This window comes from Hemiscyllium ocellatum, chromosome 9 (assembly GCF_020745735.1).
Source record: "Hemiscyllium ocellatum isolate sHemOce1 chromosome 9, sHemOce1.pat.X.cur, whole genome shotgun sequence".
Classification (NCBI taxonomy): Eukaryota; Metazoa; Chordata; class Chondrichthyes; order Orectolobiformes; family Hemiscylliidae; genus Hemiscyllium; species Hemiscyllium ocellatum.
This window is the reverse complement of record NC_083409.1, coordinates 1,719,362-1,742,260: the sequence shown is the minus strand read 5'-3', so window position 1 is coordinate 1,742,260 and position 22,899 is coordinate 1,719,362.

Genomic DNA, 22,899 nt, shown 5'->3' with positions numbered 1-22,899 from the left:
ACAAATGCACTGGGATAATAGTGAATGGGTTCAATCTTCCTATCTCACCATCTCATTGGTAATGGGTCGCAGACGAGGCTGACTCTCTCCCACTCTCTGGGGGAGTCTGTAGGTGGGTGTACAGTCCGATGTGGCCTTCCACAGACTCTGTTACACTTGCGGTAGAAGGTGGCCGTGGGATGGGGATGGGTGGGGCGTTAGTGTGACAGCGAGCTCCTTGTGCTGCTTTCTCCTGGATTCCCCTTTTTCTCCACAGCAAGTCTCGAGGTGCTCAACCCCTTCCCAATGTCCCTCCCCCACGTTGGATAGACTTGACCCAGTGATTCACAGGATTTACCAGATTTGATTAAGAGACGTTCAGAAGACAAAAAAACCCTAACAATTCTGAAGAAGCCAATGCTTTAGAAATATGGAAGTATGCTTTAAAGGGATCGCTATGGATCTACTAGAAGGAGGAGGGCAACAGGAACAGGAATTGTTGTCAGGCTTTAATGAGATGATACGAACAGGGAGAGGTGAAGGTTCTGGAGTGGTGGAAGTGTTATAGAGTGGGCAAGGGCCTGAACGGTGTTACACAGCCTGTACAAATTGCTGCGCTGGAGGGGATTGGAACATTAGGGAGGGACATATGTAATTTTATGTCTTAATTCATTCGATAAAGATGTCACTGATTGAGTCAGCATTCTTTGTCGCACTGCTAATTGACATGAGACAGCTCAGAGTCAGCCATATTGTGGTGGGTCTAGAGTCACACGTGAGCCAGACCAGGTAACAATGTCAGATGTCCTTCCCTAAAGGACATACGTGAACCAGTTAAGATTTTCCAGGAAATCAACAATATTTTTATGGTGGCCTCACTAACGTCCTGCACAGACACGACATAACATCCTAACTCCTATTCTCAATGCTCTGCCCAATGAACGTAACTATCCCAAACACCTGCTTCACCAGTCTGTCTACCAGTGACACCACATTCAAAGAACTGTGTACCTGCATCCCTGGAACATTGATAGCCCTGGTCTGCTTTACCAGTGTACAACACTGTGCATTTCTCCAACAGCTATTCCTAAGCTCACTGACCCACTGTCAGATTATCCTCTTCACTGTCCACTTAACCACCAATTTCAGTCTCACTTACCAACTTGCTAACCATGATTCCAGCATTCTCATCCAAACCGTTTATATAAATGATGCACAACAGTGACCCAGCACCGAACCTGACGGCATACCACTGTTCGCAGGCCTGCAGTTTGAGCAGCAACCCTCTATGAGCATACTCTGCCTCTTACTGTCAATCCTATTTTGTATCCATTTGGTGAGCGCTCCCTGGTTATGTGTGATCACAACTTATTAACGATTCTGCCATGGAGAACTTTGTCAAAGGCCTGTCTAAAGTCCATGGAGACATCATTCACTGCTCTGCCTTGATCTATCACTTTTCTACCTCCACAAACATTCAATCCGGTTTGTGAGACATGATTTCCCGTGCACAAAGCCATGCTGACTATTGCTTTCATTTCCAAGTGCATGATGATCTTTTCTCTCAGAATTTCATCCAACAAGTTACCCACCTCAGCCATCAGTCTCACTGGTTTGCAGTGATGTTGATGATACACATATCTCTGTGAGGAACCCTGTAATTTCATCGCTAGCTTCTCACAAAGTGCTGGGATACTTCTGATCATGTGCCAAAGTTATATCAACCTTTTTTTACATTTTAAACCATCCAGCACCTCCTGTTCTCCAAAATGAACACTGTTCAAGACATCACTATGTATTTTCCCAAGTTCCCGAGCTTCCATGTCTTTCTCCAAAGTAAACCAAAACGCAAACTATTTGTTTTGGACCTCGCCCATCAGCAGTGATTCCACACAGACAGCCTCATTGACCTTTCATGGGCCCTATTCCCTCATTCAGTAATCTTTAGCCCTCGTTGAAACTTTTCAAATTGTCTCTGAAAATTCAAATATCCCTCGACCGCAACTAACCTCCCCCATTCTTATCTACTCTGCCATTATGGTCACACTAAAATATAGAATCTAACAAATTTAAAAATATTCCCCTTTTACAAAACCACGTATCACCCATTGCACATTCCGGGAGTGTTGTTCGCAGTGGAGGAGATCACACTGATAGGGATAGTTCTGGAGACTAAACAATGTGGAGTAATAATGCGGTTTGCAATGGTGACAGCAGGTTTCAGCAAGTTTGAAAATATAGACCTGAAGGATGTTACACACGTAGCGATGGCATTAGGGTCTGGTGGGAGGGACACAGTAAAGGGGTTGTAGAAACTGGAGGCATTTACACAGACAGGGACAGAACTAGTGATCGGCAGAGTTCACAAAAACTGGAAGGATTATAGGATCTGCAGGGCACTACAGATATGAGAAGAGTTGTATCAACATGAGATGCTCACAAGCAGGAAAGTTTGAGAGGTTTGGAGTAGATGAAATCGAATGCGGAAGTTTAAAATTACTGCAGGCAGTCAGAGATCATGAGAGAGTTACAATGTGTGCTGGTGATTCCACAGTTTGGGAGGATTGCAGGGACTTGATGATGTTGTACATGGAAGTCGGGCTTCGGGAGTGAAGCTGGGAACAGAGATAGAGGGATAAGCAGGGGATAAGAGATATGGTGGCTAGTGGTCTCTGGTGGAAGTTCCACGAAGAGGGATGTTTTGAGGAACTGCAGGACCTTGCAGAGATGTGGAGAGCTGGAGGGGTTTCACAGAGCAAGGACGATTAGGATGGGTGGAGCACTTTACAGGGACAAGGACGTTGTCAGGTGGGATGGTTTACACAGACAGGGATGGTTTAGGGAACGGAGGAGATGACAGAGATATAGATGGTTGTGCAGACGGGAAGAACAAACAGACATATGGAGGGGAGGGGTAACTGTGTATGTTTACAGATACAGGAAGTCTAACATTCTGCAGGTTATTTTGACATGGAGAATATGGAATCGGACAGGTCTTCCAGGAAATAAGGAGAGCAACTTTGATCGGAGACAGTTTCACAGATGAAGGAGTATTAGTCAGCTCCTCCAGTTTCGTCAAAGTGGAAAGGGCTGTAGGAGAGGGTGCAGTTAACACAGATAGCAGGATAAGAGATGGAGAAGGTTATAGAGATGGGTAGATGGTTGGAGAGACTGGAGGAGCTTGCATTGACAGGGTGTGTTCTGGCGACAGAAGGATGCTACATAGATAGATAGGCTTATAGGGACTGGATTGGGAGAGTCACAGGCATCGGAGCCCCTTCGACAGATCGGAATGCTACAAAGACCTGACAGGATTGTAGGGTTTCCACAGATTGATTGTGTCATTCAATCAGTCTGGTGAGGTAGGTGAGATAGGTACAGAAAGCTTAAATCCAACGTATACAATCTTCAATTTCCAGGCGAAAATCTCAATATCACTCATCAGCCACGAATCCCTAAACCTGCTCTTCCCTTCACCCTAACAATGACACACCTGGCCCGGATTCTTAATAGTACACTTTTAAAAGCCTCCCTTTCGCCAGTCGTTCCACATCCTTCAAGTAGACTCACTCAGCTGATGGTAGCATGATGTGGAGCGGCCAATGTTGGACTGGGATGGACAATGTTAAATATCACACAACACCAGTTTACAGTCCAGCAGGTTTATTTGGAAGCACTGGGTTACGGCGCACTGCTTCATCAGGTGGTTGTGAAGCATGATCATAAGACACAGAATTTAAAGCAACAGGATTGCCGTGTCATGGAATGTCAAATCTAACAAATTTAGTTAATGTCTTTCATCTTTTAGAATGATCACCTGCGCTTTGAAAGCTAGAGCTCTGAAATAAACCTGTTGGACTATAGCCTGGTGTGATGTGATATTGGTGTCTCTCTGGTTAAAGTCCAACCCATCCCTTGTACAGGTCACCTCTACCCCAGAAGAGACCCCAATGATCCAAGAACTGAAAACCCATGTCCCCTATACCAACTCCTCAGCCACACATGCATCCAGCCTGTCTTTCTTTGTCTATTCTCACTGGCACATGGCACTGGGTGTAATCTGGAGATCATTACCCTTGGGGTCCTGCTTTTTAACTTCTTAGCTAATGCCCAATACTCATTTCATAGGACCCCATCCTTTTGTCATGTGGACCAATGTGCACAATGACCTCTGACTGTTCATCCTACACCTTCTGAATGATCAGTAATGACTCAGAGACATCCTTGACCTAGGTAGCCGGAATGCAGCACATCATCCTCGGGTCTCTTCTGCAGCCACACAGTCTCCTGTCTGCCCTCCTCACAACTGAGTCTACTATCAGTATTGCGATCATTAGAGAGCATCTGGCAAACATATAATGGGAAGACTATCTGCAGTTGGGTCAATATTTGGAAAGTGGGAGTATGTTAAAGTGACACAGTGAGAAATCAGGGCCAGTGTGTTTCTGACAAGGGAATAGTAAAGGCAGCAGGTCCAGCAAATACTGATCAAGCGATATCGTGTGTTTGATAAAGAAAATACAGTGCAATAAACCAGGCATAGTCATTCACAAGTATAGAGAGTGCAAGGGCGTCCTTAGAAATGAGAGACACACAATGGCCATGAAATATCCTTGACAGATACTATTAAGGAAAAGCCACGGGTATTTTATCAGTATAGTTAGAATAAGGGTAACTGAGGAAAGCTTGGGGCCTGTTAGAAACCCAAGGAACAATTTGTATATGAAGCCAGAGGAAGTAGGTGAGCTTTTCAATGAATGCTTCCCATCTGTATTCATACAGGAGAAAGGAATTGTAGCCGGGGATTTCAGTCAGGAGGCTTAGGTTCTAGAACATGTTAAGATCAATAATGAGGTGAAATTAAATGTTATCACAGGCATAAAGGTGGAGAAGTCCCATGTACCCAATGAAATGTATCCCAGCCTGCTATGGGAGATAAGGGAGGAGATTGATGGGGACCTGGTGGATATACTTAATACTTTGCTGGCCACAGTTGAAGTGCCAAATGACTGGAAGATCGCTAATGTTGCCCTTTGTTCAGGAAGGGAAGCAGTGATAGGCCAGGTAATTACAGAGCAGATAGTCAGACAGCAGGGGGAGGGACATTGGAAACAATTCTGAGGGACAGGTTGAATCAATAACATGAAAGACAAGGATAGACTGAGGATAGTCAGCATGCATTTGATACAGGGAGTTGCTGTCTGATGAAACCAACTGAGTTTGTTTTGAAATTACGATTGAAGATATTGATGAGGGCAGTGCAGATGATGTGGTTTACATGGAATTCACTAAGGCCTTTGACAAGGTCTCACATGGAAGGCTGGTCCAGAACCGAAGAGACACTGGGAACCAAAGCAAGTTGGTAAATTGATTCACAATTGGTGGAGGATTGTTTTTGTGATTGAAAGCTTTTGCCCGGCAGGTTTGCCACAGGGATCTGTGCAGAAACCATTGCTGTTCCTTATTGGCATTAATCGCTCGGATGTGAAAGCAGAAGGAATCATTATTATGTTTGCAGATGACATGAAAGGCGAGGGTGTTGTCCACAGTGAGGGGATGGTCCCAGGCTACAGTCTGAAGGTTGAGGCTGGGACAGAATTTCAACACAGTAATTTCAATTAATAAGCAGGCAAGAGCACAGCAGGCAATGAGGGAAAACTATGAATTAAACTGCATTTACTTCAATGCAAAATGCCTGACAGATAAGGCAGATGAACGCACGACATGAAGGGGAACATGGGACTGGGAAATCACAGGAGTTACAGAAACACAGCTGAGGGAGGGCCAAGACAGGCAGCTCAATGATCCAGGGGACAGAGATGATAGGAAGGATTGAAGGAGAAGCAAGAGAGGAGGGGGATTGGTGATTTTAATCAGTGAAAACATCACTGAAGAGCTTAGAGAGGATATTCCTGGGGATCGCCACTGAAGCTGTATTCGTGGACCTGAGAAATACGGCTGGATGATGAGTTTGATATGACGGTTCTACAGGCCGAACGTAGTCAGCGGGAAATTGTACAGCAAATATGTCGGAGATCTCAGCTATCTGTGAGAATGATAGTGTTGTAATGGTCGGGGATTTTAACTTTCCAAACCTCGACTGGGAGTTCCATAACATTCAGAGCTTGGATTGGAGGAATTTGTTCAGTGTGTTCAAGAAAACTGTCTCAGTCAGTATGTAACTGTTCCGACTGGAGAAAGGGAGAAAACCTGACCTCCCCTTTGGGAAACAAGGTAGGGAAATGGGCTGAAGTGTTGAGCAAAGTCACCCCAATTCTATGAGTTTGAAAATAGCGATGGAAAAGGACAGGGCTGGTCCACAAGTTAAAGATCAAAATTGGCCTTGCCCCAGTCCCGAAGGTATTAGGCAAGACCATCCAAAAGTTGATTCTTGGAAGCTATTTGCAAGTAAAGAGACGTCAGGCAAATGGGATTCTTTCAAAAGAGAGATAACTTAAGATTTTATGACCAGCATATTCCTGTTCGTGTGAAGGACAACGTTGACACTAGTGGGGAACACTGGATGACTGGGGATATTGAGGCCCTGGTCAGGCAAAAGGGGGCACATGTCCTGTATAGCCAACTGGATTAAGTCAATCCCTTGAAGAACATTGTGGGTGTAGTAACACTCTTAAGAGGGAAATCATGAAGGCCTAAATTGGACCTGACAGAGCTTTGGCAGATGTAGTTCAGGAAAATCCAGAGAGATTCTACAACGTGTATTAGCAACAAAAGATTAACTTAAGACAGAATGTGACCCCTTCGGGTAATACCCGAAACAAAAAATTGCCATCAAAAATAACAGTGGAATTTAACATTGGGGAAGCATAGAAATAAACAGTGATATATTCAAAATAGTCCACATTTGAGAAGAGGAGGCTCTGAAGGTTTTAAAATGCATTAAAATTAGACAAATCCCCGCGTATTAATCAAGTATATCTCATGACATTGCGATAAGTTCGGGAAGAAGCTTACAAAGATATTTCTATCACTGACAGCCACGGGTGATGACCTGGGAGACTGGAGGGGGTTAATGCTGTGCCAGTATTTAGGAAAGACTGTGAGGGAAAGCCAGGGACATAAACACCAATTAGCTTGATGTCAGTGATGGGAATGTTGCTGGAAGCGATTCTGCGGGACAGGAGTTACATGCATTTGGAAAGGCAACGATTGATTAAAGATAGTCAGCGCAGCTTTGTGCATATAAAGGAATGTCTCTCAAACTTGATAGAGTTTGTTGAAGAGGTGACCAAGGAGGTGGATGAAGGCAGAGCAGTAGACGTTGTCTATCCTAACTTCAGCAAGGTTTTGCGTGGTGCACTGGTTAGTAAGATTAGATCACATGGGATCAGGGAGAGCGAGTCAAATGGACACAAAATGGGCTCGACAGTAGGAGACAGAGGGTGGTGGGATCGGATTTTTCTGCAGTTTGGGGGGCCTCTGACCATCGATTTGCCATAAGGATCGATGCAGGATCCACACATGTGTATTATTCACATAAGCGAGAATATAGGAATTAATTTTAGTAAGTTTTTGGATAGTAAAATAAGTGTTATAGTGGGAAGTGCAAACAGTTATAAAAGGTGCTCTTAACCAACTGAGCCAATGGGTCAAGAAATTAATGATGGAGTTGAACGCAGGTGTTGCATTTTGCTAAGACAAATTAGGGACGACTAACACAGTTAATGACAGAGTTCTGGGCAGTATGGTCGGACAGAGAGAGAGACCAAGGGGTGCAGTTACATTGTTCCTTGGAAGTGACGTCACAGGTGTACAAAGTGGGGAAAGCGACATTAAGCAGACTTGCCCTCATGGGTCAAAGCATTGAGTACATGAGTTGGGACATAATGATACGGCTGTACAAGACATTGCTGGGTCTCCAGTTGGATACTGCGTAGAATTCTGATCCTCCTGCTTCAGGACACATTTTCCAAAACTGCAAATGGAGCAAAGATTGACGAAGATGTTGCTGATACTGGAGGGCTTGACGGAAACAAAGAGGCTGGAGAAGCTGGAAAGCAACATGGGGGAATGAGATAGATTTAGCAGATAAGGTTAAGGAGAATCCAAAGAGATTGCACGGCATAAAAGTTCAAAAAAGCAACCAGAGAGACAATAGAGCCCCTCAAAGATCAATAAGGCCATCCATGCCTGGATGGGAGCGACCCGAAATGAATATTTCATGTCAGAACGTACTGTGGACAAAGACAAGGAAACAAAGGGAAAGAAACAGTGATGTCTTGTAAAGAGTCCCCATTACAGAAGAGGTAGTGCTGGAGTTCTGACGTGCCACAGCAAGGAACCGTAATGACCTCCTCAGGAGACAGACACGTGCTGGAACTGACAGGGTACCCTTCGTTGTTCAGTACTTCCCAGGAACTGAAAAATTACGCCATGTACTTCGTGACCTGCAACACATCATCAATGAGAGTGAGCACCTCACCAAGACCTTCCCCACATCTCCACTACCTGCCTTTAAACAACCGCCAAACCTCAAGCAGATCATTGTTCGTAGCAAACTGCCCGGCGCTCCGGACAACTCCACACAACACTGTCACGCTGGACGCTGCAAGACGTGTCAGAATATGGATATAGATACCACTATTACGCATGGGAAATCCTCCCAATTTGTACATGGCAGGTACTCATGTTACTCAGCCAACGTTGTCTAATGTATACGTTGCAGGCAATGAAGCCCGGAGGCATGGTACATTGGGGAAACCGAGCAAAGGCTACAACAACGGCTGAATGGGCACCATACAACAATCAACAGACAGGAGGGTTCCCTCCCAGTTGGGGAACACTTCAGTGGTCCAGGACATTCAGCCTCTGACCTTCCGGTGACCATCCTCCAAGGTGGACTTAGGGACAGGCAGCAGAGAAAAGTGGCTGACCAGAGGCTGATAGCTAAGTTTGGTACCCATAGAGAGAGCCTAAACCGGGACCTTGGGTTCATGTCACATTAAAGGTGATCACCATTGCACCACACACACAGATATTCCTGCACACACACACACACACATACTCTCACATACACATGGACACAGGTAGACACAGACGCGCATACAGACACGCACGCACACACAGTTATAGACACACACACACTCACACATGCACCCCCTCACAGACTTAAGACACTCTGCACTCACTACACACACACACACACTTTCTCACACTCACAACCCCCACCCCAGACAGACAGGCAAAGACCCAAAGACACACATATATTTTTGGGGTGGATTGGCACTTGCAGAGTTACATTGTACTTTGCTCAAAAATTGCATGTATACATATAGAACTCTGAGCTCACAAACTGCATGAATGTATGTAAAACTCTGTTATCTCACTTTTTAGGTTAGAATCAATCCAAACATCAGGGCATAGACAGAACACAGTGGACTAACACTTTCAACATATTGACTAGCTATCACCATTGTGAACAGCTAACCCGAGAATGCAACTTTTAAGAAAAAGGTTTTGTGATTAACACATGAAAGAAGTGACACTATCACTGTATTCTAACCGATGAAAGGCTTAACCGACAATCAATTTTTCAATGTATAATTTCAGTTACATCACACTGTAATTTTTTGTAATAAATTCTGTGTTACGATTGAGCCCTCCACTATCATCTGATGAAGGAGCATTGCTCCGAAAGCTAGTGTGCTTCCAATTAAACCTGTTGGACTATAAACCTGTTGTTGTGTGATTTTTAACTCTTTTCAATAAGGTAGATTGATTTGTGACACCGAGATAAAAGAGATTTAGACACCAGAGAGACGTGGTTTCAGGGCGATCAGAAGGTGGACATAAATATTCAATGGATCACAACCTTGTGGACACTCAGGCAAAATGGTTAACTCTAACAATAATGGATAACAAAGGCATAACAGAGAAACCATTTGGCCTCAGATTATGAAGTAGAGTCAGTCTGAATGTAAATTCTGGCTACTACTTGCCAAGGACACAAGGAGCAGAACAGTTTTAGCCACCGAACAGCATTCCATTGTTCATCACTGCATTACATCGGAACTCATTGGATTTTTTGAACAAACACTTCGTGATACTTTTGGGAAACTTCATTATTCCCATAATCTGGGACAGTCGCACTGACAACAGTGATATTGGAAGAGTAGTACAGAGATTTTTTTTTCAGTGTTTCTTTGAATAACAAATTGTGCAACTGGCTAGGGACATAACAACTCAGAGCGATCGTTGTGTGATCAAACTTAGTGAATGAGTAATGTCACCTGGAAGACCCTCAGGGAAATTGTGATAAAGTACAGTTTAAAGAAATACAAAGTTTTAAAGTGAATCGCAGAAAGGACACGCTACAACTAGAAACAAAAACAGCCCAATTACATGGGTTTGAGGTGAAAACTGACCAAGGTAAAGAGGCGAACCAAACTGAAATATGTGCCTTTAAATGAACAGTGGAAAACATTTGAACGTACAGTGTAAATCACTCAACAAAAGAACATTCCATTGAAACAGACAAATCCTCAGCAACAAATTCCCACCGGCCACTCACTCAGGACAAAACGTATCATATTAGATTATGAGGCTGAGAAGATCACCAAAAGTACTTAAAATCCTGAAGTGAGAGATTGTTTTAGGAGTAAGTGTTAAATGGATTGCAAAGGGTCTGCTAGAAGGAGGTGGGAAGTGGGGAGGAGAATCAGTGTCAGGGTTCAATGTCACAAAAGGAACAGGGAGAGGTGAAGGTGCTGGAAGTGGTGAGAGTGTTACAGAGAGTGGTCAGGGCCTGAACGATGTTACAAAGCCAGTAGGGATCGCTGCAGCTGGATGGGTTTTCAGAGGTAGGGAGGAACATATGTATTTTTATTTATTCATTCATGGCATGTGGGTATCACTGCTAATTACCCAGAGGACAGCTCAGATTTAGCCATACTGCAATGGGTCTGGAGTCACATGTTAGCCAGGCCAGGTTAGAATGTTAGATGTTCTACACAAAAGGAGGTCAGTAAACCAGATGAGTTCTTCCTGCTGATCAACAATGCTTTTAAGGTGGCCTGACCAATGTCTTGTACAGATACAACATGACATCCCAACTCCTACTCTTAATGCTCTGGCAAGTGAAGGAAACCATCCCAAACACCTGCATCACCAGCCTGTCTACCTGTGACACCACTTTCAACGAACGGTGTACCTGCATCCCTGGGTCTGACTGACAACACTACACAGAGCCCGAACATTAACTGTACAGGTCCCACCCTGGTTTGTTTCACCAATATGGAACTCTTCACATTTATTTAATTAAACTACATCTGCTATTCTTCAGCCCACACTCGCAGCAGTACTGTTCATCCTGTTGTATCATAGATAACCTTCATCACTGTCCAGTTTACCACCAATTTCAGTGTCACCCCAAAAACTTACTTAACAATTGGATTAGGATAGATTCCTTACCGTGTGGAAACAGGCCCTTCAGCCTAACCAGTCCACACAGACCCTCCGAAGAATAACCCACCCAGATCCAGTTCCCTCTGACTAATGCACGTAATATTAAAGGTAATTTAGCATGGTCAGTTCACCTAACGTGCACATCCTTGGACTGTGGGACGAAACCGGAGAACCCGGAAGAAACCCACGCAGACACAGGGAGAATGCACAAACTCCACACAGACAATCGCCCGAGGCTGGACCTGAACCTGGAACTGTGGTGCTGTGAGGCAGTAGGGCTAACCACTGAGCTCCTGTGCCGCCAACATTCCCATCCAAACCATTAATCCAAATGACAAACAGCAGGGGACCCGCTACACCGCTGGTCACATGCCTCCAGTAAGAAAAAAAAATTTGTCTCCCATCACCCTGAGTCTCCTACCATCAAGCCCAATTTTCTGTCCAGTCGACTAGCTCCTCCTGAACGACATAACCTTTTACACTGATCTGAGCTTATTACCCAGCTTACCATACGACATGTAGAACATAGACCAAGACCCTTCAGCCACGATGTTATGCCAATTTTTTATCTGACCGTAAGATCAAAAAAAAGTGGCAAATAGTGTTTAATTCAGATAAATGTGAGGTGCTGCATTTTGAGAAAGCAAATCTTAGCAGGACTTATACACTTAATGGTAAAGTCCTAGGGAGTGTTGCTGAACCAAGAGACCTTGGGGTGCAAGTTCATAGCACCTTGAGAGTGGAGTCGCAGATAGATAGGATAGTGAAGAAGGCATTTAGTATGCTTTCCTTTATTGGTCAGAGTATTGAATACAGGAGTTGGGAGGTCATGTTGAGACAGTACAACACATTGGTCAGGCCACTGTTGTAATATGGCATGCAACTTTGGTTTCCTTCCTATTGTGAAACTTGAAATGGTTCAGAAAAGATTTACAAGGATGTTGTCAGGGGTGGAGGATTTGAGCTCTAGGGAGAGGCTGAACAGACTGGGGCTGCATTCCTTGGAGAGTCGGAGGCTGAGGGGTGACATTGTAGAGGTTTACAAAATTATGAGGGGCATGGATAGAGCAAATATCCTTGGGGTTGGGTTGTCCAGAACTAGACGGCATAGGTTATGCATGAAAGGGCAAAGATATAAAAGAGACCTAAGGGGCAACTTTTTCATGCAGAGGGTGGTACATGAATGGAATGAGCTGCTAGAGGAAGTGGTAGAAGCTGGTACAATTGCAACATTTAAGAGGTATTTCGATGGGTATATGAATAGTCGGGGTTTGGAGGGATATAGACTAGGTGCTGGCAGGTGGGACTACATTTGGTTGGGATATCGGGTCGTCATGGACAGGTTGGACTGAAGGGTCTGTTTACATGCAGTACATCTCTATGACTCTAACTTCCATACCCTTCATTGTATTATCATCCATGTGCCTATCCAGAAGTATATTAAATGTCCTTAATGCATCTAATTTTACCGCCAACGCTGGCAGTGTATTCCACTCAGCCACCACTCTGTATGTAACGAACCTACCTCTGAAATCTCCCCTTAACCATCCACTAATCACCCGAAAATTATATCCCCTTGTAATAGCTATTTATATGAGGGTAAAAAAAATCTCTCTCTATTCACTCTGTCTATGACTCTCATCACCTTGTTCACCTCCGCCAAGTCATTCCTCACCCTTCTTCACTCCAATGAGAAAAGTTTTAGCTCCCTCAACGTTTCTTCATAAGACATGCTCTCCAGTACAGGAAGCATTCCTGGTAAATCTCCTCTTTACCCTCTCTAAACCTTCCACATCCTTCCCGTAATGAAGGGACCTAAACTGAACACAATATTCCAAGGCGGGGTCGAACTAGGGCTCTATAGAGCTGGAGCATAACCTCACAGGTTTAAAACTCAATACCTATGCTAATGAAATGCTACACGATATATTCCTTCTTAACAAGCCAATCAGCTTGGGTGGCTAATTTGAGGGATCTATGGACTTGGAACCCAAGATCCCTCTGTTCCTCGACACTGCCAAAGTTCCTGCCTTTAACTCTGCATTCTGCATTCAAATTCAATCTTCAAAATGAATGACTTCACACTTTTCCAGATTGAACTGCATCTGCCGTTTCTCAGCCCAGCTCTGAATCCTGTCAATGTTCCGTTGCAACCTACAACAGCCCTATCAACCACTCCACCAACCTTCTTGTCAATGGGAAACTTACTAACCCACTCTTCCACTCACACATCGAAATCATCCATAAACTCACAAAGAGCAGAAGTCCTGTAACCTCTCCCTGCAGAAAACCACTGGTCACTGAGCTCCAGGATGAATGCTTTCCATCTATCATCACTGTCTTCTGTGGACCAGTAATCCTGTATCCAGATAGACACGTTTCCCTCTACCCCATGCCTCCATACTTTCTGAATGAGCCGTAAAGATGTTTTGTCACGTTCTCAAAAGATTCAATAAGACTTGTAAGGCATGACCTTCCCCTTACAAAACCATGCTGACAATCTCTAATCAAACTATGGTTTCCCAAGGAATAATAAATCCTGTCTCCCAGTCCTCTCCCATAATCTGCACACCACAGACATAAGACTGACACGTGTGCAAATCCCAGGATTATCCCTATTCACTTTCCTGAACAAGGGAATAATATTTCCCAACCTTCAATCATCTGGTCCGACTCCAGTGGACAGTGAGGGTGCAAAGGTCATCATCAGGTGCGCAGCAATCCATTCCCTTGGTTCCTGTAGTTACTTTGGACTTCCAGATCCCCCTTGCTATTTGGAAGCTGTCCATTCAAAATGACTCTATATTTTGATTCCCAGATTAAATTGGCCGTCTCACTAATGCACTGACTGCATTCTGTCTTCACAACAAAACGTAACCTTGTTTGGTCTTTTGCTGATCCTGCCTAAATCCCTACAACCCCTCAATAATCACATTCTAGCCATGGTCATTCTGCAGCCACACCTACATAATAACAGTTCGATCATATCTGTTCTCTTCAGTTAATGCTTCAGTCCATCTGCCTTGTTGCAAATGCATGGCGCTTGTCACTGAGAGAGGGCCTTTGAGGGATGGATAGAGGTCACAGAGTGGGAGAGATGTTTCGGGGCGCAACCATGTTGCAGGGTTAAACATAGTTAGAGTTGCTAGAGAATGTTCGCAGGAGAAAACATTTTATTGTTAGGATGAAGGTAGAGAGATAAAGCGTCTTTGATTAGACTTCAGAGAAAGGGATGTGTGTTGGACTGTGGATCGTTACATGAGAATATCACGGTGATAGGGAGGATGGTAAGGACTGGAGAATATTGCAGGGAAAGGGAGTGTGGTATGGACTGGAGAATATTGCAGGGAAAGGGAGTGTGGTATGGACTGGAGAATGTTGCACGGATAGGGAGGAAGGTATCAACTGGATAAAGTAAGAAGGAGAGATGATTTTATGCACTGGAAGGTATGTCAGAGAGAGTGAGTGGTGTGCATGCCGCAAGATACAACAGCGATAGGGAAGCTTGTAGAGACTGGAGAAGAGAGTCGTAGAGAGGCTTGTGTGAGGCCAGATTCACTTATGAGCATAGTATGTGCTACAGTGAGCAGAGACTTTTGCAGATATAAATGAGGATACAATGGCCACAAAGCAGTCACACCTATACGTAGATATATTGGAACTGAAGGAATTGAAGAGATTACACAGACTGGGAGCGTTGTATGCAGTGGAGTAGATTAAACTGAAAGGGGTGGTTTTTAGAAACTCAACAACGTTTGGAAATAATGGGGTTTGCAATGGTGAAAGCAGGTTTCAACAATTCAGAGGATAGAGACAAAAAGGTAGCTTTGATAGATAGTGATGGCTGTCGGGTCTGGTGGGGGCTGCACAGTAAAGTGAATTGTAGTGGCTGGAAGCATTTACACAGATAGGGAGAGTATTAGTGATCGGCAGAATTTACAAAAAACGGGTCTGCAGGACACGACAGAAATCTGAAGCGTTGTATCAACTTGATGGTGTACACAGGCAGGAAAGGTTATGGGGATTGGAGCAGCTCACCATGACAGGGGGACGCATGGGGACGGGAGATGTTGCAGAAAGATTACTATGTTTAATTGTATAGAACTCCACACAAGTCTGTCCTGGTTCTTTCTATATGTTTCTGAACCGCTGTCTTACATTTCTGATACTAATCTATAAGCACGAACAATAGCCTGTTTGACATGTGCATAATCTCCTGACCACTCATGAGACAGCGCTGCAAATGTCTCACTGGCTCTGCCTAACAGCTTAGACGGACCTTGCTTTACCCACAAGACCTCAGGCTACTCCATCTGCCTATCAAATTGTTCAAATGAAGTACAGAGGTCCTTGAAAGTAGAGTCACAGGTAGATAAGATAGCAAAGAAGACACTTGGTATGCATTCCTTTATTATTCAGAGTATTGAGTTCAGTAGTTGGGAGGTCATGTTGTGGCTATACAGGACATTGGTTAGGCCAACTTTGGAATACCGAGTGCAATTCTGGTCCCCTTCCTATCGGAAGGATGTTATGAAACTTGAAAGGGTTCAGAAAAGATGTACAAGGATGTTGCCAGGGTTGGAGGATCTGACCTATAGGGAGAGGCTGAACAGGCTGGGGCTGTTTTCCCTGGAGCGTCAGAGTTTGAGGGATGACCTTATCGAGGTTTACAAAATTATGAGGGGCATGGATAGGATAAATAAGCAAAGTCTTTCCCCTGGATTTGGGGAGTCCAGAACCAGAAGGCATAGGTTTAGGGTGAGAGGGGAAATATATAAAAGAGACCTAAGGAGCAACTTTTTCACACAGAGGGTGGTACGTGTTTGGAATAAGCTGCCAGAGGAAGTGGTGGAGACTAGCACACTTGCAACATTTAAAAGGCACCTGGATGGGTACATGGATAGGAAGGGTTTGGAGGGATATGGGTCCGGTGCTGGTTGGTGCCACTGGACTGGCATGGACGAGTTAGACCGAAGAGTTTGTTTCCGTACTGTACACCTCAATGATTCTCTGACGCTAATTGCCGAAGTTGCAAATCACTGCAGGCAGTCAGATACGAGAGAGAATTGTAAGGTCTTTTGAAGATTCCACAGTTCGGTAGGATTGCAGGGACTTGATGATGTTGTTCATGGAAGTGGGTTGTCGGGACTGATGGACCTTGAAGAGATAGGGAGATTTGTAGTGTCTGGAGGGGTTTACAGAGGCATGGAGAAATGTAGTGATTGGATCATACATAGATGGTGAGGGCTGTAGGAGATGCAATAATTTCGAATGACTGCAGAAGCTGGAGAGGTTCTCATAGACAAGGAGGATTATAGTAGAGTAAGGTGTTTACAGAGGTAGGGAGATTGGAGCATTCTCAGTAATTAGTGGTTTGGAGCACTGTCCAGACTGGGGGAAGTTTCAGAATAATTAAGGGGTAGAGCAAAAGGAAGTGGTCGCAAAAAGTATAGGAGCATAAACCTGTCACTTCAGTGCTATGCCACTGAGGGTCATCAGGAGGAGAGTTGACCTCATTAAAATGTACAGATCCTCAGGGGAATGGACAAGGTGGTTGCTGAAAGGATGCTCACCCCCTCTTGTGGGAGAGAGACAAACAAGCAGACTCTGTTTGACAATAATAGAGAAGGGGGAGTTGTCATTTTTTTACAATGGCTCAAAGGAATGCAGTACGATAACAAAGAGCAGGGTCATTTAGGTCTGCAGGAGATACAAGACACAGGCCAGTTTGGAGGGACTGGAGTGAGTGAGAGAGAAGGGAGATGTTCAACAGCTGGAAGTGTTTCCAGGGAGTGGACACTGTCAGGACTAGAGAACATGACACGCTCACTCATGAGAGGGAGACAACGATATGACAACCATAGCAGGAGGAACCCAAGCTCCATACCTGTCATTTACTCAGGGAGCTGCTCTCACCCAGTCTGATGCCAAGCTCCACATACAGAATCAAGATTAAAGTAGTGCTGGAAAAGCACAGCAGGTCAGGCAGCATCTGAAGAGCGGGAAAATCGACTTCGTTCACTTAATCGAGACTATGATCTCCAGCATCTGCAATTCTCAATTTTTCAACACACAAACAGCATGAGGTTTCCCAGCTACTGGTGCTCAGCGCCCAGTGTACTAGCCCCTGAACCTGTCCATGAGATATTTACACAGTTACACATTTTCCAGAAACACTGAGTCCTAGCTGACATAAACTGGTAAATTGACACTATACCAAGCAAAGACTATCTGCACTCAGATTCCCTGGTGATACAATCCTCTGAGTGATAGTCTGCAGAGAACAACATAATCCACGAATCCCCATTTAGGTCAGGATCAATGACAAACGTTTAATTTTTTAAAAAATCACAACTCCTCAATTTCTGCAACTCACAAAACTGCCATTTAAAAATATTAAAATAATAAACATTCTAAATGAAGCTTTGATGCGGTGAGCTGTGGTCAGTCATGTAGATCAGGAGGTTCCCACAATGCACAGAGAGTGCTTTCTATCAGAGCAGCACCAGGTCAATGTCAGGCACACAAACAGAATGGGCAAAGAGATTCACATCTGAACTCACATCTACCAGCCTGGCAATCTGAAGCTGTGCTAACTTATTCCGGTAAAGATCTCCAGAAGGCTGGAGGTTGGATATCGTGTTGCTACTGTTTAAGGAAGGCAGTAAGCAAAAGATGGGGAACTATAGACTGCTGAGCCTGACATCAGTGGGCACATTGTTGGAGGGAATCGTGAGGGACAGGATGTACATGCGTTTGGAAAGGCAAGGACTGATTAGGAATAGTCAACATTGCTTTGTGCGTGGGAAATCCTGTATCACAAACTTGATTGAGTTTTTTGAAGAAGTAACAAAGAAGATTGATGAGGGCAGAACGGTGGATGTGATCTATATGGACTTCAGTAAGGCATTCAACAAGGTTCCCCATTGGAGACTGGTTAGCAAGATTAGATCTCATGGAATACAGGGAGAATTAGTCAATTGGTACAGAACTGCTCAAAGGTAGAAGACAAAGAGTGGTGGTGGAGGGTTGCTTTTCAAACTGGAGGCCTGTGACCAGTGGAGTGCCACAAGGATCAGTGCTGGGTCCAATAATTTGCATGGTTTACATAAATGATTTGGATGTGACCACAAGAGATATAGTTAGTTATCTTGCAGATGACAACAAAATTGGAGGAGTAGTGGTCAGCGAAAGAGGTTACTTCCGATTACAATGGGATCTTGATCAGATGGGCCAATGGGCTGAGAAGTGGCAGATGTAGATTAATTCATATTTTTGCGAGGTGTTGGATTTTGCGAAAGCAAATCTTTGCTGGACGTATACATTTAATGGTAAGGTTTGACGGAGTGTTGCTGAACAGAGATATTGGAGTGAACATTCTCTTGAACGCAGAGTCGCAGGTAGGTAGGATAGTGAGGAAGGCATTTGTTATGCATTCTTTTATTGGTCACAGGAGTTGGGAGGTCATGTTGTGTCTGTGCAGGACATTGGTTAGTTCACTTTTGGAATATTACGTGCAATTGTGGTCACCTTCCTATCAGAAGGATGTTGTGAAACTTGAAAGTTTTCAGAAAAGGTTTTCAAGGTTTTTGCTATAGGATTGGAGGGTTTGAGCTATAGAGAGAGATTGAATAGGCTGGGGCTATTTTCCTTGGAGCATCAAAGGCTGAGGAGTGACCTTATAGATGTTTATAAAGTCATTAGGGGCGACATTATAGAGATTTATAAAATCACGAGGGGCATGGAGAGGTTAAAGAGACAATGTCTTTACTCGCCGGTGTGGGAGTCCAGAGCTGGAGGACATAGGGTTATGGTTAGAGGGGGAAGATATAAAAGAGACTTAAGGGACATTTTTTTTCACTCAGAGTGTGGTAAGTGTATGGAATGAGCTGCCAGAGGAAGTGGTTCAGGTTGATACAAAGACACCTGGGTGCATATATGAATAGGAAGGGTTTTCACGAATATGAGCCAGATGCTGGTAGGTGGGACTAGATTGGGTTAGGATATCTGGTCTGCATGGACAGGCTGGACCGAAGGGTCTGTTTCAATGCTGTACATCTCTTTGATTCTACGATAGGCTGAATGGTCCAATCAAAGATGATCTGTGGCTCAAATCGTACCATCCTTCAGGCTCCACAGCCCATTCTTGGTCCCATCCTGCAGCCTCTACGAATCCCACTCCTTCTAACCTCCTACAGGTTCCACGTCCCTTCCTACATTAGTACTATCCTCCAGGTACTGCAGCCCTTCCTACCTCCGTAACATGGTCCGGTCTCTGCAAATCTTCCCTCCTCTGCAATGTTCCCCAGAAAGGCACTGGAGGATGGTGGCACTTACAGAGTTACGGAGGGATATCTGGATTGAAGGATTTTGCAGGCATTAGGAATATAGGGACTTGAGGAGGTTTCACAGTTTATGAGTGCTGTAGGGACTGTAGGAAGTAGGAGGGTTTCAGATTGGAGGATTCTGCAGAAAAACTTTACATGATTAAAGGCAGGATTCTTAGCAGTGTGCACGAACAGAGAGATCCTGTGTCCCTGAAGTTACCAACCAAGTTGAGAGGTTGTTTAGAATGCTTATGTGGTGTTGGCTTTTATTACCAGAGGTGGCTAAGACCCTAATTCTTTTTGTCCCCCAGAAATTACTATGGACAAAGACTGGGGAACTCAGGGAACGAGAGTAATACGCTAGTCCACAATTGGAGTTCTCTGCAATTCCAGTATCCCTGCTCTAGGAAGGAAGAAAGTTGTTAAACTTGAAAGTGCCCAGAAAAAGATTTACGAGATGTTGCCAGGGTTGTTACTGAATAAGCTGGGGCTATTTTCCCTGGAGCGTCGGAGACTAAGGGTTGGCCTTACAGAGATTTATATAAACATGAGGGGAATGGATAGGGTAAACATTCAAGGTCTTTCCCAGGGTTTGGGGAGCCCAAAACTAAAGGGCATAGGTTTAAGGTTAGAGGGCAAAGATTTACATACAGGAGGGTGACCCATTTCCTGGTGGGGAGAGTTGCTGGATCTGCTCGAGACGATTTATACTCATCTGGCAGGCGTGTGCGACCCATAACAGTCGTAAGGCCAGAAAGAAATTTGCGACTGGTAAAGATGTTAAAGAGAGCAATATAAATAGACAAGGCAGGCAAGAGCATAGCTCGCAATGAGGGAAACTGGGTGGATTACACTGCATTTATTTCAATGCAAAGATAAGGCAGATGAACCCAGAGCATGGGAAGTGAACATGGGACTGGGATAACATAGATATTACAGAAACACAGTTAAGGGAGGGACAGGACTGGCAGCTAAATGTTCCAGGGGACGGATGTGACAGGAAGGATAAAATAGGAGGCAAAACAGGAGGAGAGCTGATGGTTTTGATTGGGGGAAACATCACACAGTATCTAGAGAGAGTAATCATTCAGGATCGTCCAGTTAAGTGATATTAGTGGATCTGAGAACTAAAAATTGCTCATCAGTTTGCTACGGTCGGATTACAGCGATAGGCAATGGGAGATGACGGAACAAATATGTCACGAGATCTCAGATATCTGTTAGAATAATAGGATTGTAACGGTAGGGGATTTTAACCTTTCCAAACCTGGACTGGGATTGTTACTGTGCTAAGCATTTGGATGGAAGGAATTTGTTAAGTCTGTTCCAGAAACTCCCAGTCATTACATAAATGGCCCAACTGGAGAATGGGGCGAAACCTGACCTCCCCATGGGAAACAAGATAGGAAACAGGACAGAGGTGTTAGTGGGGGAGCCCTTTGGAAAGTCACCACAATTGTATTGGATTGAAAACAGCGATGGAAAAGGTCAGGCCTAGTCCACAAGTTCAAGTTATACAATCGAGTAAGATAGTATTAGACAGGAATTTTTAAAGTTCCTATTTGCAGGAAGTCTGGCAAGTAGAAATATTTTAAAACCGAGATAAAATGAGCATTCAGCACCATCATATTCCTGTTAGTGTGCAGCTCAATGCTGACAGAATTAGGTAACACTGGCTGAGTTTCGAGGCTCTGGTCAAGAAATAAGTGGGTACATGTCAGATATAACTGGCTGACTCAAGGGAATCCCTTCTGGAGCATCGGGCTGTAGAAATACACTTTGGATTGAAATCAGGAATGCAAAAAGGGGACATGAGATAGCTTTGGCAGAGAAAGTTAAGAACAATCCAAAGAGATTCTGTAAGTGTATTAAGAGCAAAAGAAGAGTTAGGAAGAAAACCAGTATCCTTAATGATCAATGAAGCCAATAATGTGTGAAACTACAAGATCCAAAACAAATATTTCACTTTGGAACTTATTGTGGACAAAGACTGGGGCACTCAGGGAACTAAACAGAGTTTGGCCTGACTGCTATTGGAATACTGTGTGCAATTCTGGTCTCAAGGCCATCGGAAGGATGTTTTTTTTTAGATTACTTACAGTGTGGAAACAGGCCCTTCGGCCCAACAAGTCCACACCGACCAGCCGAAGCGCAACCCACCCATACCCCTACATTTACCCCTTACCTAACACTACAGGCAATTTAGCATGGCCAATTCACCTGACCCGCATATCTTTGGACTGTGGGAGGAAACCAGAGCACCCGGAGGAAACCCACGCAGACACAGGGAGAACATGCAAACTCCACACAGTCAGTCGCCTGAGGCGGGAATTGAACTCAGGTGCCTGGCGCTGTGAGGCAGCAGTGCTAACCACTGTGCCACCGTGCCGCCCAGATGTTGTGGAACATGAAAAGTTCAAAAGAAACAAACAAGAATGTTGCCAGGGTTGGAGGGTTTGCTCTTCAGGGAAAAGCCTGAATAGGCTGCGGCTGTTTTCACTTGAACATGGGAGGCTGAGGAGTTACCTGATACAGGTGTTTAAAATCATGTTGCTCAGCGATAGCGTCAATAGACAAGGTCTTTTCGCAAGGACTGGAGGATTCCAAACCAACAGGGAACAGCTTTAAAGTGCGAGGGGAACTTTTCAAAGGGACCTAAAGGACAATTGGTTTCTGCAGAGTGTATGGAATAAGCTGCCAGAGGAAATAGTGAAGGGTGATAGAAATACATTTAAAAGGCATGTGAATGGATGTATGAATAAGAAGGGTTTAGAGGGATATTGGCAAGGTTCTGGCAAATGTGACTAGATACGTCATGCAGGAGTTGGTCCGAAGGATCTGTTTCCATGCTATATAGTTCTATGACTCAATGTCTTGAAATGAGTCCACATTATCGAAGAGCAGATGCTGGAAGTTTTAAAACACAAAGGTAGATAAATCCCCAGGCACTGATTAAATGTATCTCAGGACACTGTGGGAAGCTGGTGAAGAAATTGTAGGGCCCCTAGCAGAGATATTTGTACCGGGTGTGATGGGCAGGTAGAGTGGAGGGTGGCATTGTGGACAGTGAAGAAGGTTTTCTGAGATTACAAAGGGATCCTGATGAAATACGTGAACGGCTGAAAAACTGCAGTTGGAGTTCAATCTGAATAAATGCGTGGCAATGCAT